The sequence below is a fragment of the Mesoplodon mirus genome (genome assembly GCF_964341445.2).
Source record: "Mesoplodon mirus genome assembly, chromosome: 4".
Taxonomy (NCBI): domain Eukaryota; kingdom Metazoa; phylum Chordata; class Mammalia; order Artiodactyla; family Ziphiidae; genus Mesoplodon; species Mesoplodon mirus.
Genome location: NC_138979.1, coordinates 136614975 through 136628851, shown reverse-complemented (window position 1 = coordinate 136628851; position 13877 = coordinate 136614975).

Below are 13877 nucleotides of genomic sequence, written 5' to 3'. Positions count from 1 at the left end.
TTGCCTTTGATCTTTATCTCTGTCTGGACTTCTTTTTCTCAAATATACAAATGGTTGGTATCCTTATGTCATTTAGGTCCATGATAAAATTCATCTAGAATTTAGCTTTTTCTTGCCTTCATCCTGAAAAAGTAGCTCCCTCCACCCTGGCATGCTCCAATGTTTACTCTGGTTTCTCTTTCTTCATAATACTTACCACCATCTGAAATATTTATTCAGTAGTTTTTGTATCTCCTATACCCCTCCACATCACTCCACAAGAGGAAGTGCTCTATGCCTTTTGGTTTACTGCTATGTCCTCAGCATCCTACCTGGTGCTTGGTTGGAGTTCAATGACCATTTGTTAAATTAACACTGAGTGAAGAAAGAGCCGCTAGCAAGGATGGGGATAACAAGGAGGCTTTACAGAGGAGCTAACGTTTAAGTGATGTTTTGAAGAAAGGGTAGAGTGTTGTCCAGAAAAGAGAGCAAGAGGGGACTTTCCAGCTAGTTGTATGGAAGTAAGGAAAATATAATCAACAATGTCAGTGTCATATGGAACTAGAAAGAGGTCTTATGACTTGGCAAAAGCAACTTCAGGAGGAAAAAAATGGATTATTCTCCAATGTATTATTTAACATATATGAATATTTAATATATAATAATGTATAATATAATCTATAATATCCATGTATGATGCCTATTTCTACGTAGAGAATCTATGTAGTTGTTGGCTAAATCTTTATTTTAATCTTTTAGGTTAGTACTTTGCTGGCAGAACTGCTAAAAAGGCTGTATTCTTCTTGAAGCTTGTACTTATTACAAGAGTCAGTATTTAAAAGTGTTTTAAAGACAGAATTAAAAATGAAACATTAGAAACTATTTTTTTCTTTACAATTAAATATATAGTTTCATAAATAATGATATGGGTGGTAAAGTAGAAAAGTATCTTTATTTACAGTTAATGGAATTTAGCTTCAGGTTAACCAACTTAGTAAAATTTTCTTAAATTCAGAATTTTTGAATAACTATTCAAAAAAAGAGCATTAACTAGTAAAAACATAACATGAATGTTGATGTTCTTTCATATAACCATCTTAAATGTTGGGAGATTATACTTGACTGGAATTACCATGGAATATTTATTTTCCCAAACCTAAAGTCAAAAGGCATTTGGATTACTGCTATGAACTTGCCAAGTGGGTGAGTAGTTACTAGTTGCATTACATATAAGTCTTAAATGCTCAGTAGCTTTGCACAAAAGAAGTCTGTTATGCACTTATGCACAGTTTAATATGGACTGGCAGGAGGAAATGGGGCAGGTTCTCCTCAATCTGGTGACTCTGGGATCCAAGCTTCCTCTACTGTTCTTGCCATCTAAACACATTGCAGTGTCAGGGAAAGAAAGCAGCCAGATAGCACAAAGGATTTATTGCCTTGTTCTGGAAATGATATACTACATTTCCACTCACAGTGCTTTACTTAAATTAGTTAGGACACCCTTCTGTTTTCAAGGGGGCTAGGAAGTTTAGTCTTCCGAAATGGCCAAGAAAAAGAGGGAATCATGTAATGAGTAAACTGTAGTCATCTCTACTACCCTTGGGAAAAATGTGGCAGCATCAGGGACTTTGTACAAAAGTAAATGCTCTCTCTTCAATTTTCAATTATCCTAATAATATTCAAAATAAAATTTAGTACTTTTTTTCCCAAAGTCATGATTTAAAAAATTATCTTATAATTAAAATGATCTCACCTACTAGTCATTATATTTCTCAACAACATCTGGAGGCTTTCTGTCAACACAGAGTGTAAAGTATACATTTCTCTTTCTCTTCTCCAGTTTTACCGTCTCAATTGTAACACTTCCATATCTTGGATTTTAAAAGCAACAGTAAACACAAATTTTTAAAAATTACTTATTCAAAATCACAAGTCAAATCTCTCCACAAAGTGAAATATCAATTGTTCTACAGATATTTGTTTACTACCACATTTGTTGAGGTGGGGAATGTAGATGAACTAAGAAACAGTAGTTCAGTTTAGTTGTAGTCTGCTTAGTTAGGCTACAGTTTTACTAAAAGCAAAGCCTACCATATGTAGTTATTCACAAGTCACACAAGACACAGCCAGCATATAATTAAGTGCTAAATTTTTAGAGAAAAGAAAGGTAAATGAAGTTCATGAGTAATGAAAGCTTTGTGAAGGAGTGGTCAGTTTACCAGACCCTTCAACAATATTGATAGCTGGACTCAAGGTCTGGGTGATTAACAGACATGGATATGTTAAGACAAAAAGCAGGAGAGATCATATCACAGTGATTAAATCTACATTTCTAATTCAAATAAAGAATCAGCCAAATGAATCAGATCACTGCAGATCAAAATAAATCTTGAGAATGCCATTTTGGCTGTGGAATTGGTTAATTCCAATTCCAAGAGCAAAAACTTTAAACTTTACTTACAAAGTAATTAATACCATTTTCCACTCTACTTTGAATTATAGACATAGCGAAGGTGAGAGAATTTATTCTAATCCATGATCAAATGTTGTGATATCTAGATTCTGAAACATTTATATGTTAAAATATGAGAACAAAGAACGTTTCCTGCTTTAGTTTCCAAGACAGCCATATAATTATAATTAACAGAAAGAAAAAAATACAGTTATTTCTGCTGTTCTATGGACTATTTCTCAAGGTAAAATGATTATGGGCATTTTTTATCCAGAAATTGAAATCATTTCCAGTTCACAAAATATCTGTCCAAATACTGCAAAGTAGAAAAATAAAATAAAAGCAGGGTCTCAAGTAATAATTTGGCCAGTTTATTTTAATGTTTAATTCATTTTGGTCACTTGAACTGCTTTTCTAGTGTATCTACCCGTTTAGTAAGGACACAGCTTCTACACACAGATACAAATTACTTTTGGACAAGATAATATCTCAAAATCTATGGGCCTCTTCCAAAATATGTTAAGTCAAATAGAATTGAACATTCCTTTATTCTGCACTAAACTTCTCCTTTTAACCATTTTCTATGTACTAACTAAATGATTCCACTAAAATTCATATGTTCCTGCATTTAAAGACTTTTAGATCACTAAATAGATTCAGCATTGCTTATTCAAATATTGTTTGTTTATTCAAAGATTTGTAGAGTGTCTTTTTATAATTGGCTCAAATAAAAAGTTCAGAACTCTCACTGAAAGTGAAGGGAAAAAAGTTCTTATAAATAAGCCATCTACCGTATTCCAGGGAGTAAAGTCCTACACGGCATATAGATATAGGGTTGCTGGTCTTATACCAACATCTTTCTGCTCAGCAAGTTATGTTTTGGGGATTTTTTTTAAAGTAATAGAGCTTCAGAAACAATAACTATTCCTTGACATGATTCAAGATAGCCTTAGGCTAAATCTTTGAGATTCATTTTTAACACAGAGTAAAGGTTCTGATGGTCACATAAAACAGGCTGTGCAAGCTCAGAACCGATCTCAGAAAAAAATGGGAGTATGAAGGCCCAATAAATTGAATCCAATGAGGTGATTTTTAAAAATTTAAATGGCTCTTGATATCTTTATAAAAAGAGAAACTAGGAGGTATTGATACTAATATGCACTCTCTTAACAGACAACTATATCAAGGACCTAGGAGGTGATCCACTCTGATTATAGCTAATAGCAGTGCAATACTACCATTTTATTTACTACCAACCATTAATGTAGCAAAGTACAAAGTATGTCTATACTTTGTGAGCAATGCCACATAATCTGTATCTTTTGCCATTGAAATAAGAAAAATAGAAGCTAAAATAGCCCATTTTTAGAGGTGAATTTGTAAATTGACAGGATTCTTTCAAATGTCCCCTCATCAGTGTCTCTCTCTACAGAAAGAGAATTGAAAGTAAATCACTGAGTGTGTTTCTTCTGTCTACCTCAACAAAGAAAAAACTAACTTCTTATGTATATTCATTATACCGTAGTTATCTTAGAAAAATAACTTTTTTTTTTTTTTTTTTTTTTGCGGTACGCGGGCCTCTCACTGTTGTGGCCTCTCCCGTTGCGGAGCACAGGCTCCGGACGCGCAGGCTCAGCGGCCATGGCTCACGGGCCCAGCCGCTCCGCGGCATGTGGGATCTTCCCAGACCGGGGCATGAACCTGCGTCCCCTGCATTGGCAGGCGGACCCTCAACCACTGCGCCACCAGGGAAGCCCAGAAAAATAACTTTTAAAGATAATCTTTTTGTTACCTTTCTTCCATTTAAAAAGTTTTATTTTGACAATTAGGTCTTTAGTTTTATTTTTCTTCTTATGTCTCAGGAGTTAGTAGTGGTAAAAATGCTTAACATGACACACAAAAAAAGTGGAACTGGGAAAGGGAGAGTTAAAGCCCAGAAGTAAAACAGGAGAGATGATGAAAGGCCTGCCCTAAATGGCACATCATGAACTTATTCCCATGCTTCAGTGACTATTAGCTGAAAAATCTAGAGATGCTGCTGAGGGCAAACATCAGTCAAGTCTTAAGGAGGGTGGTGATTTTTATTTCCTGGAGTTCTCATCTTTCTCTGTGAGTTGGCATCATTCTAAAGCTTACGCCTAGTGTGGAGACAAGTCAGCTGCAGTAGGCATGTGTGCACATTTAATGTGAGCTACAAAAAAAAAGACCTATTGAATAAAAATTTTGAGAATCATTCCAACTGAACTAATTAGGACATGTGTTCAACAACCTGGTAGTGAGGAAGTTGAAAAGAAGTGAGGATGCACTGGTTGTTTAACCACAAGTAGTGTCTTCCTATGAAGTGTCCATCCTGGAGACTGGTATCAATCCTACACAACTAAAGTGGAAGATGAATGAAACAGTTGTAGGAGCGAGGTGGGCAGGGAGATAACCACCGAGGTCCATTCACATCTCAGAGTGAGAGATGAGGAGTAACTGCCATGTTGTAAGGAGGAGAAGGGCATGGCATGATTTGGGTTTTAGAATCATCATTTTGGCATCGCTATAAAGAATTTGCAGAGAAAAGCAAGACATACTTTGGGGGCTTCCTAATAGCTGCTTTTTGTTTCTTTTATTTTTATTCTTATATGGTCAATGCACTGTTGCATCTTATTTATTGTATGAGAAAAATCATAAATTTATAGTAAGTACCTGAGATGTGGTAGATGCTCTTCTGGGATGCATGGTTACAGGCATGAACAAAGCAGGCACAGCCCTTGCTCACAGGCAATCTTGAATTTACTGATGTTAGGGAGTCTCTTCCACTCCCTAAGCTTCAATTACCAAGAATATTCTGACAATTCTCAAATATCTCTGTCTGGCCCCCTCTCCTAAGTGCCATACCTGAATAACCAACTGGTGACTTGGGAACTTCCCTTGACTTTCCTTAATGTACCTCAACTGCAAACTAAACTCTTCATTTTTCCTTAAAACCTGCTCTTCTTCTAGTTTCTCACTTTAGTAAATGACATCACAACTCCCTAACTGCTCAAGCCCAACCTTGGTGTCATTCATCTCCAGTGGCCTCACCCAAATCTGGGACACCTTTCTCTCTCAGCTGCAAAACAGCAATAATGTTCTCACAGGCCTCACTGCCCCTCCTGGTTTGCTGCCTCCATTTCTCTCTATAGCCAGAAATTACCTTTTAAATGCGGAGATATAATCACGTCCCCTTCACAATTAAAATATCCTAATGGAAGACTATTATCTTTAGGAAAGATGTCCAGAGTCCGTAAAAGGTGTATGAAATCCCCCCACATTCAAACTTTGTTTTCCTTCCTATCCTCAAATAATTTACCTCTCTCCCCAGAACTAATTATTACAAATACATGGATCTCCTTTTCATTGCCCAATAGCAGTTTTTCTCCATGCTTTCCACTACTGTTATTTTTTCCTGGAATTCTCTTTCTCTTCCTCTTCATATAACTAAATCTTTTTTTGTTGTTAAAGTCTTGGCACTGGGCTTCCCTGGTGGCGCAGTGGTTGAGAATCTGCCTAATGCAGGGGACACGGGTTCGAGCCCTGGTCTGGGAAGATCCCACATGCCGCGGAGCAACTAGGCCCGTGAGCCACAACTACTGAGACTGCGCGTCTGGAGCCTGTGCTCTGCAACAAGAGAGGCTGCGATAGTGAGAGGCCCGCGCACTGCGATGAAGAGTGGCCCCGCTTGCCACAACTAGAGAAAGCCCTCACACAGAGAACGAAGACCCAACACAGAAAAAATAAATTAATTAATAAAGTCTTGGCACTAATACAATTTTCTATATCAGATTAGTTGCCTTTTTTTTTTTTTTTTTTTTTTTGCAGTACGCGGGCCTCTCACCGTTGTGGCCTCTCCCGCTACGGAGCACAGGCTCCGGACGCGCAGGCCCAGTGGCCATGGCTCATGGGCTTAGCCGCTCCGCGGCATGCGGGACCGTCCCGGACAGGGGCACGCACCCGCGTCCCCTGCATTGGCAGGCAGACTCTCAACCACTGCGCCACCAGGGAAGCCCTAGTTCCCTTTTTATGTTTCCCATTACATGGCATTCTGATTTTGTGACAATTAAAATATTAATAATTAAGTGTTTATTCCTACACACTGGGCATTTAGAACAGGATCTGGTTGACATTAAGTGTTCAGTAAATAATTTTTGAATTGATGAAGATGGTTGGGTAATGTTAACAGGCCACCTGTGGTTACAAAGCATGTTGAGTAGTGGCTTTCATCTTTATGGTTGTTCTTTATTTTTATTATATATAATTTTATTATTGTATTGTATATTTTTTATTTATTCCATGTTTATTATATTTTAATTTTTATTATGGTTGTTTTATTCGTATGTTTTTATTTTTATTATGGTTGCAATTTATTATTTCTAAGTGCTCTTAGCATCCTAGCTGATGGATAAATGAAGGAAGACACTATCAATAAGGACTAAGGGTTTTGTTTTCTACACAATTTCAGAAAAAGGATAACGGGTAAGAGGCAAGGAGTTGAAATAATAGAGCATGGGATTTAAGTTATTTAAACAAGGAAGCAGAGACATGAATCTCCTGATAATTAAACTGTGAAGGGATCAAAGTACCCTATGAAGTAAGAGAACATAATGAAATGAGAGAGACAGCTGATAATGATCAGAGAATAAGATGTTTAGAGTTCACATTTCTGAAGCAGAATAGTTTTCAATGATTACCAGATTCAAAATGTGGCCATTGAATAAGACATTTAGGGTAGAATAAGTGTAAAGTCCACTGGAAATGAAGAGACTAATGAACTGAATATTTTGAGTCTTATTTTAGTTCCTTATTAATAATAAAAAAGTAAAAAAAAATCCAGAACATTTTTTTTTCTTTTACAAAGCCAGATCTACGTATTTCTCCTAATATTATTGATTCAGGCCACACCAGTTACAAACACTGCTGCTGGCCAAATTTGGCCCACTGCCTGATTTGTGTGGCTCATGAGTTAAGACTGATTTTTACAGTTTAAACATTTTAAAAAATTAAAAGAAAAACATTATTTTGTAAAACACAATAAATAAATAAAATTCAAACTTCAGTGTCCACAAATAGTGATTTATTGGAACACAGTGGCAGTCATTATTTTACATCACGCCTATGGCTATTTTTGTGCCACAATAGTTAGGGGAATAGTTGCTACAATGACCACAACAGTAGCCTTTATTTGTCACCTGAGATTTGAGAGGATTGCAGACCTCTGGACTACACTAAGTCAGCAAAGCCTAAATGGTAAGATATCATTAGATTTTCACAACAGGTACTACATAAAGGTTATTATTATCACAGATGTCTCATATGTATTAAATATGTAAAGCCTGCTGATAATTTTGTCATTGACTACATTCTACCTTTTATGTTTTTCTCCAGACACACAGTGAATGATGTTAGTACGTCGCTTCCTACTAACTTCACACTCTTAAAAAATGAAGAATATATTTGGTTTTTATTTTATAACTGATGAAACAAAGGTTGAGAGCATCTAAATAAATTACCAAGGTCAAAATCTGGGAAGTTGTATAGACTGAAAACAAAGACAATATTTTCCAGCCCCAAAGTCTTATGTTCCTTAATATGCTACATTGCTTGCTACAAAGTTCACTAATGTTATTCTGGAACTACTCTGTTTGAGGAATAATGATGCTCTCATGTCCAACATGTGACTGAGCCAATCATTTTGCCCAATTCATGATCAACAGTAATCATCACAGGCAAATCAATCCTAGCCTGTACATCATTTGTTAAAGCATCCACAGTAATCAAAATTGCTCTGCTAAAGCTTAGTACTTTTAAAGATACAGATTTTCTCAGAGTAGATAGCTCTTGTTTACTGTTTTTTAAATCTATGGCTATTGACTACTTGCTGATTAACACTGATTTTAAAAGTATTATTATTTATGTTAGGAAAATGTTTTAGGATGTATAAATTGGGTATTTTAATGGAATACTTTGTTACTAATGTCATCATATTCAGAAATTACAACTGACCTTAGAGAAACTCTATATTTTAAGCTAATTTAAATAAGGATCTAGACCTAATTTCTCTGAATCTCTGAATGCAGGGTTCCCACTATAATATGTAAGAACTTTTACTTTCCAAAATTTTCAATAATCCCTAAATTGCACAGTATTACTGGTCTCATAAATTCTTAAGAAAATTAAACAGTTTTTGCCATTAATTAATGGTTTCAAGGAGGATATCAAGATGGCAGAGTAGAGGGACATGGAACTCAGCTCCTCCCACAAATACATAAAAAATACATCTACACATGGAACAATCCTCACAGAATACTCACTTAAAGCTTACAGAAGATCTCATACAACCAAAATTCAAGAAAGATCCCCAGGTGACCAAGCAAGATGAAGGGAAAAAGGAGAAGAAGAGGAATCAGGAGGGGACCTGTGCCCCTGGGAGGGATCTGTGAAAGAGGAAATGTTCTCTCACCTTGGGAACCTCCTTCATGGGGTGAGAGGCCCAAAGGGAAAGACTGGGAGCTTCAAAGGCTGGAGAGGAGAGTGTGGGAGCTGGCTTGCAGGGTAGAGAGACTAGCACAGGGTAGAGAGACTAGCACAGACTGTCCTGGTCGTGTTGCTGCACTTCCCAGACAGAGACCCAGGGCTGCTGGTGTGCGCAACAGCTAGGTGCTAAAACTCAGGCTTCAGTGGACAGACCCAGGGAAAGAGGACTTGGTTAGGCTCCATGAAGACAGCATAAAGGGCCTGGAGTGTGGCCCGGGTAGCAACTGTGGGCACATGCAGGACACAGCACAGGTCCACCACAGGGGCCCCATTATCAACATGGAAAGAGGGAGCATGGGTCCACCATAGCAGGCCCATTGTCAGATTGCTCTAAGTGGGGAATGGGTCCAGACTCATGGGTTCTGTGATGTTTGCAGGTGAGCACACACAGAGGTGGGACTGAAATCTGAGCCGATTATCAGCAATCCCACTGTGGGTGCAGGGAGGCCACTCCAGCAGGTTCTTGCTCTGGCAGATTTTGGGACCAGGACCATGCATGCACACCTGAGGGCATAAGCCTATTAATTGCAGTGCTTGGGACGTGGCTCTGCTGGTTTGTCAAGCCGGTGGCTTTGTGAGACACATGTGCATCTAAGGGACCTCTGAGCAGATTACTCCCAAGCAGAGAGAGTCACTGAAGACAGTGCCAGCAACAGTGAAATTTGTGGGTGCTCACATCATGTAGCAGGCGTCATCAAAAAGTACACAACCCAGTAAACAACTCCTGGGAAAGAAAACACAGTGGCTCCTTTCCCAGCAGGAGTGCTCCAGTCCCACTTACCTCACACCACAGCTTAGAACTGAATCTGGGGGCTTCTACTCCAAAAACAGGGGAACAGACCCTGCCCCCACAGGGCTTTGACAACCAGAGAGCAAAGAGGAGGCCCCACCCAAAATCCAGTGCAGGCTCTGGTCACTACAACACCAAACACACCCACCAGCGAAGGGACAAGGGCCAGAACACCCTGAGGGAATATGTGGCAGGCATCCATACTAAAAACAGCCCTCACATCAAAAATATTGGACTCAAGCAGGCTACGCAGGTAAGTTACCACATAAAAATAACCTTTCAAGACCACAGTAGACGACTGTTTCTCCTAAATTTACAGAGTAATAGAAATATAAGTAAAATGAAGAAGCAGAGGAACCACTCCCAATGAAAAGATCAAGAGAATTCCTGTGAAAGAAAAAACAATGAAACAGACTTCTTCAGTCTAATAAACACCAAATTCAAAAAGGAAATAATGAAAATACTGAAGGGATTAAGAAAGGCTATTAATAGAAATGCAGATTACTGTAAAAAGGAATTAGAAACTATAAAGAAGAGTCAAGAAAAATTAGAAAACTCATTTGCCAAGACAAAAGCTGAGCTAAAGGCAATGAACAGCAAAGTGAATAATGCAGAAGTATGAACAAGTGATCTGGAAGAAAGAATAATGGAAATCACCCAAACAGAACAGCAGACAGAAAGCCAAATGAAAAAGAAATGCAAGCAATATAAGAGACCTATGGGATAATATAAACCATGCCAATCTATGCATAATAGGGATTCCAGAAGAAGAAAAAAGAGAAAAGGAGATCAAAAATGTATTTGAAGAAATTATGTCTGAAAACTTCCCAAACCTAAAGAAAAAAAAAGATGTCCAGCTACAGGAAGCACAGAGGGTCCCAAACAAGATGAACCCAAAAAGACCTACACCAAGACATATTATAATTAAAATGACAAATTTTAAAGAGAGGATTCTAAAGAGAGCAAGAGAAAAACAAAGAGTTAATTACAAGGGAACCCCCATAAGGCTATCTGTTGATTTCTCTAAAGAAATGTTGCAGGCCAGAAGGGAGTGGCCTTAAATTCTTACAAAAGTGTGTATAGAAGGAACATATTTCAATGTAAGAAAAGTCATTTATGACAAATCCACAGTCAACATAATACTAAATGATGGAAAGCTAAAAGCCTTCCCACTAAATTCAGGAACATGACAAGGATGCCCACTCTCACCACTTTGATTCAACATAGTAGTAGAAGTCCTAGCCACAGCAATCAGACAAGAAAAAGAAATACAAGGTATCCAAATTGGAAGGGACGAGGTAAAATTGTCATTATATGCATATGACATGATACTCTCTATAGAAAACCCTAAAGACTCTATACAAAAACTATTAGAACTGATAAATGAATTCAGCAATGTAGCAGGATACAAGATTAATATACAGAAATCTGTTGCATTTAGTTACACTAACAATGCAATATCGAAAGTAAAAAAAGAAAAAAAAACTTTTAAAATTGCAAAAAAATAAATAAAATACCTAGGAATAAACCTAACCAAGGAGGTTAAAGATGTATGTGCTGAGAGCTGTAAAATATTGATAAAGGAAATCAAAAATGATTCAAGGAAATGCAAAGATATCTCTTGCTCTTGAATTAGAAGAATATTGTTAAAATGGCCATGCTACCCAAAGCAATCTACAGATTTAATGTGAGCTCTATCAAACAACCTATGACATTTTTCACAGAACTAGAACAAGTAATCCTAAAATGTATATGGAACCACAGAAGACCCAGAATTGCCAAGCAATCCTGAGGAAAAAGAACAAACCAGAGGCAAGACCTTCCCAGACTTCAGACAATACTACAAAGCTACAGTAATCAAAACAGCATGGTATTGGCACAAAAACAAATGTATAGATCAACGGAACAGCATAGAGAGTCCAGAAATAAACCCACACACCTATGGTCAACTAATCTTGGACAAAGGAGCCAAGAATATACAATGGAGAAAAGACAGTCTCTTCAGTAAGTGGTGTTGGGAAAGCCAGACAGCTGCATGCAAATCAATGAGGTTAGAACACTCCCTTATAGCATACACAAAAATAAACTCAAAATAGATTAAAGACTTAAATATAAGACATGACACCTTAAAACTCCTAAAAGAGAACATAGATAAAACATTCTCTGACATAAATCATAACAATGTTTCTTAGGTCAGTCTCCCAAGGCAATAGAAATAAAAACAAAAATAAACAAGCAGGACCTAACCAAACTTAAAAGCTTTTGCACAGCAAAGGAAACCATAAACAAAACAAAAAGACAACCTACAGACTGGGCGAAAATATTTGTAAACCGTGTGACCAAGGGATTAAATTCCAAAATATACAAACATCTCATACAGCTCAATATTGAAAAACAAATAACCAAATCAAAACTTGGTCAGAAGACCTAAATAGACATTTCTCCAAAGAAGACATACAGATGGCCAACAGTCACATGAAAAGATGCTCAACATCACTAATTATTAGAGAAATGTAAATCAAAACTACAATAAGGTATCACCTCACATCAGTCAGAATGGCCATCATCAAAACATCTATAAATAATAAATGCTAGGGAAGGTGTTCATGGGAATGTAAATTGGTGCCACCACTATGGAAAATGGTATGGAGGTTCCTTAAGGAACTAAAAATAGAGCTACCACATGATCCAGCAATCCCACACCTGGGCATATATCTGGAAAAGATGAAAGCTCTAATTCAAAAAGATAAATACACCTTAATATTCACAGTGGGACTATTTGCAATAGCCAAGACATGGATGTGTCCATTGACAGATGAATAGGTAAAGAAGATGTGGGGTGTGTGTGTGTGTGCGTGTGCATGTGTGTATAATGGAATATCACTTAGCCATAGAAAATAATGAAATAATGCCATTAGCCGCAACATGGATGGACCTAGAGATTATCATACTAAGTGAAGTAAGTCAGACAGTGAAAGACAAATATCATATGATATCATTTATACATGGAACCTAAAAATAGTACAAATGAACTTATTGACAAAACAGAAACAGACTCAGACAAAGAAAACATGGTTACCAAAGGGGAAAGGTGTGGGGGAGGGATAAATTGGGAGTATGGGATTAACAGATGCACACTACCATATATAAAATAAACAACAAAGTTTTACTGTATAGCACAGGGAACTACATTTATACCTTGTAATAAACTATAATGGAAAAGAGTGCAAAAAAAGAATATAGATACATATATTTATAACTGAATCACTTCACTGTACACCTGAAACTAATATAATATTGTACATTAACTATACTTCAATTGAAAAAAATAATAACTTCCAAATAAACATCCTCTTTTTTGTGGGTGAATTCATGAATATGTGCAACTTTTAAGTTGCCAATTATGTATAGAAAAATTTATGCTCACAAAAGTATGATAGTAGATGCTATGAAAGACAACAATTTTACAAGGCCTTCCAGAAACTTATCTATAAGATCTCAGACATTAAGACAAAATTAAAAGCCACATAGAAGTTGATAAAAATTCACAAGTTGTTGTCAGTCCATATGTGATTATAGATTCTACAATATGATTCCCTTTACAGGTATTAGATATTTGCGGGACCATCTATGATTGTCAGTTATTGGAGGGTAACATGCTTGGTGACCAGGAGCAAAGATGCAAGGGAAAGAAAATCTGTTTACAATTACCCAAGCCCAGAACCTAATCTCTAGTTCACAGAAAGGACAAAACAGTTTGTGCATGAGTTAAAATAAAATACACTCAAAAAATACACTGCTGTAAAAAATGGCAAAAGAACACATTATATTTTCGCTATACTGTTTATCAAGATCTGTCCATTACATTAGATAACCTCATATTGAATACAAAGCCAATTGCAATTATGGCTCAATTTACTTAAGTCAGCAATAGAAAACATGTGTATTTTTGCTCTGTATTTTGTTCTGCAATTTTTGCTCTTATTCAGAGTGAGTTTACAAAGCTCTTACTGTTTCATAGTGTTTTTTTTTTAAATTGAAGCAGAATATTTACATATTAAGTCCAGATGATTTTTTAAAATAATTTACATTCTTTTT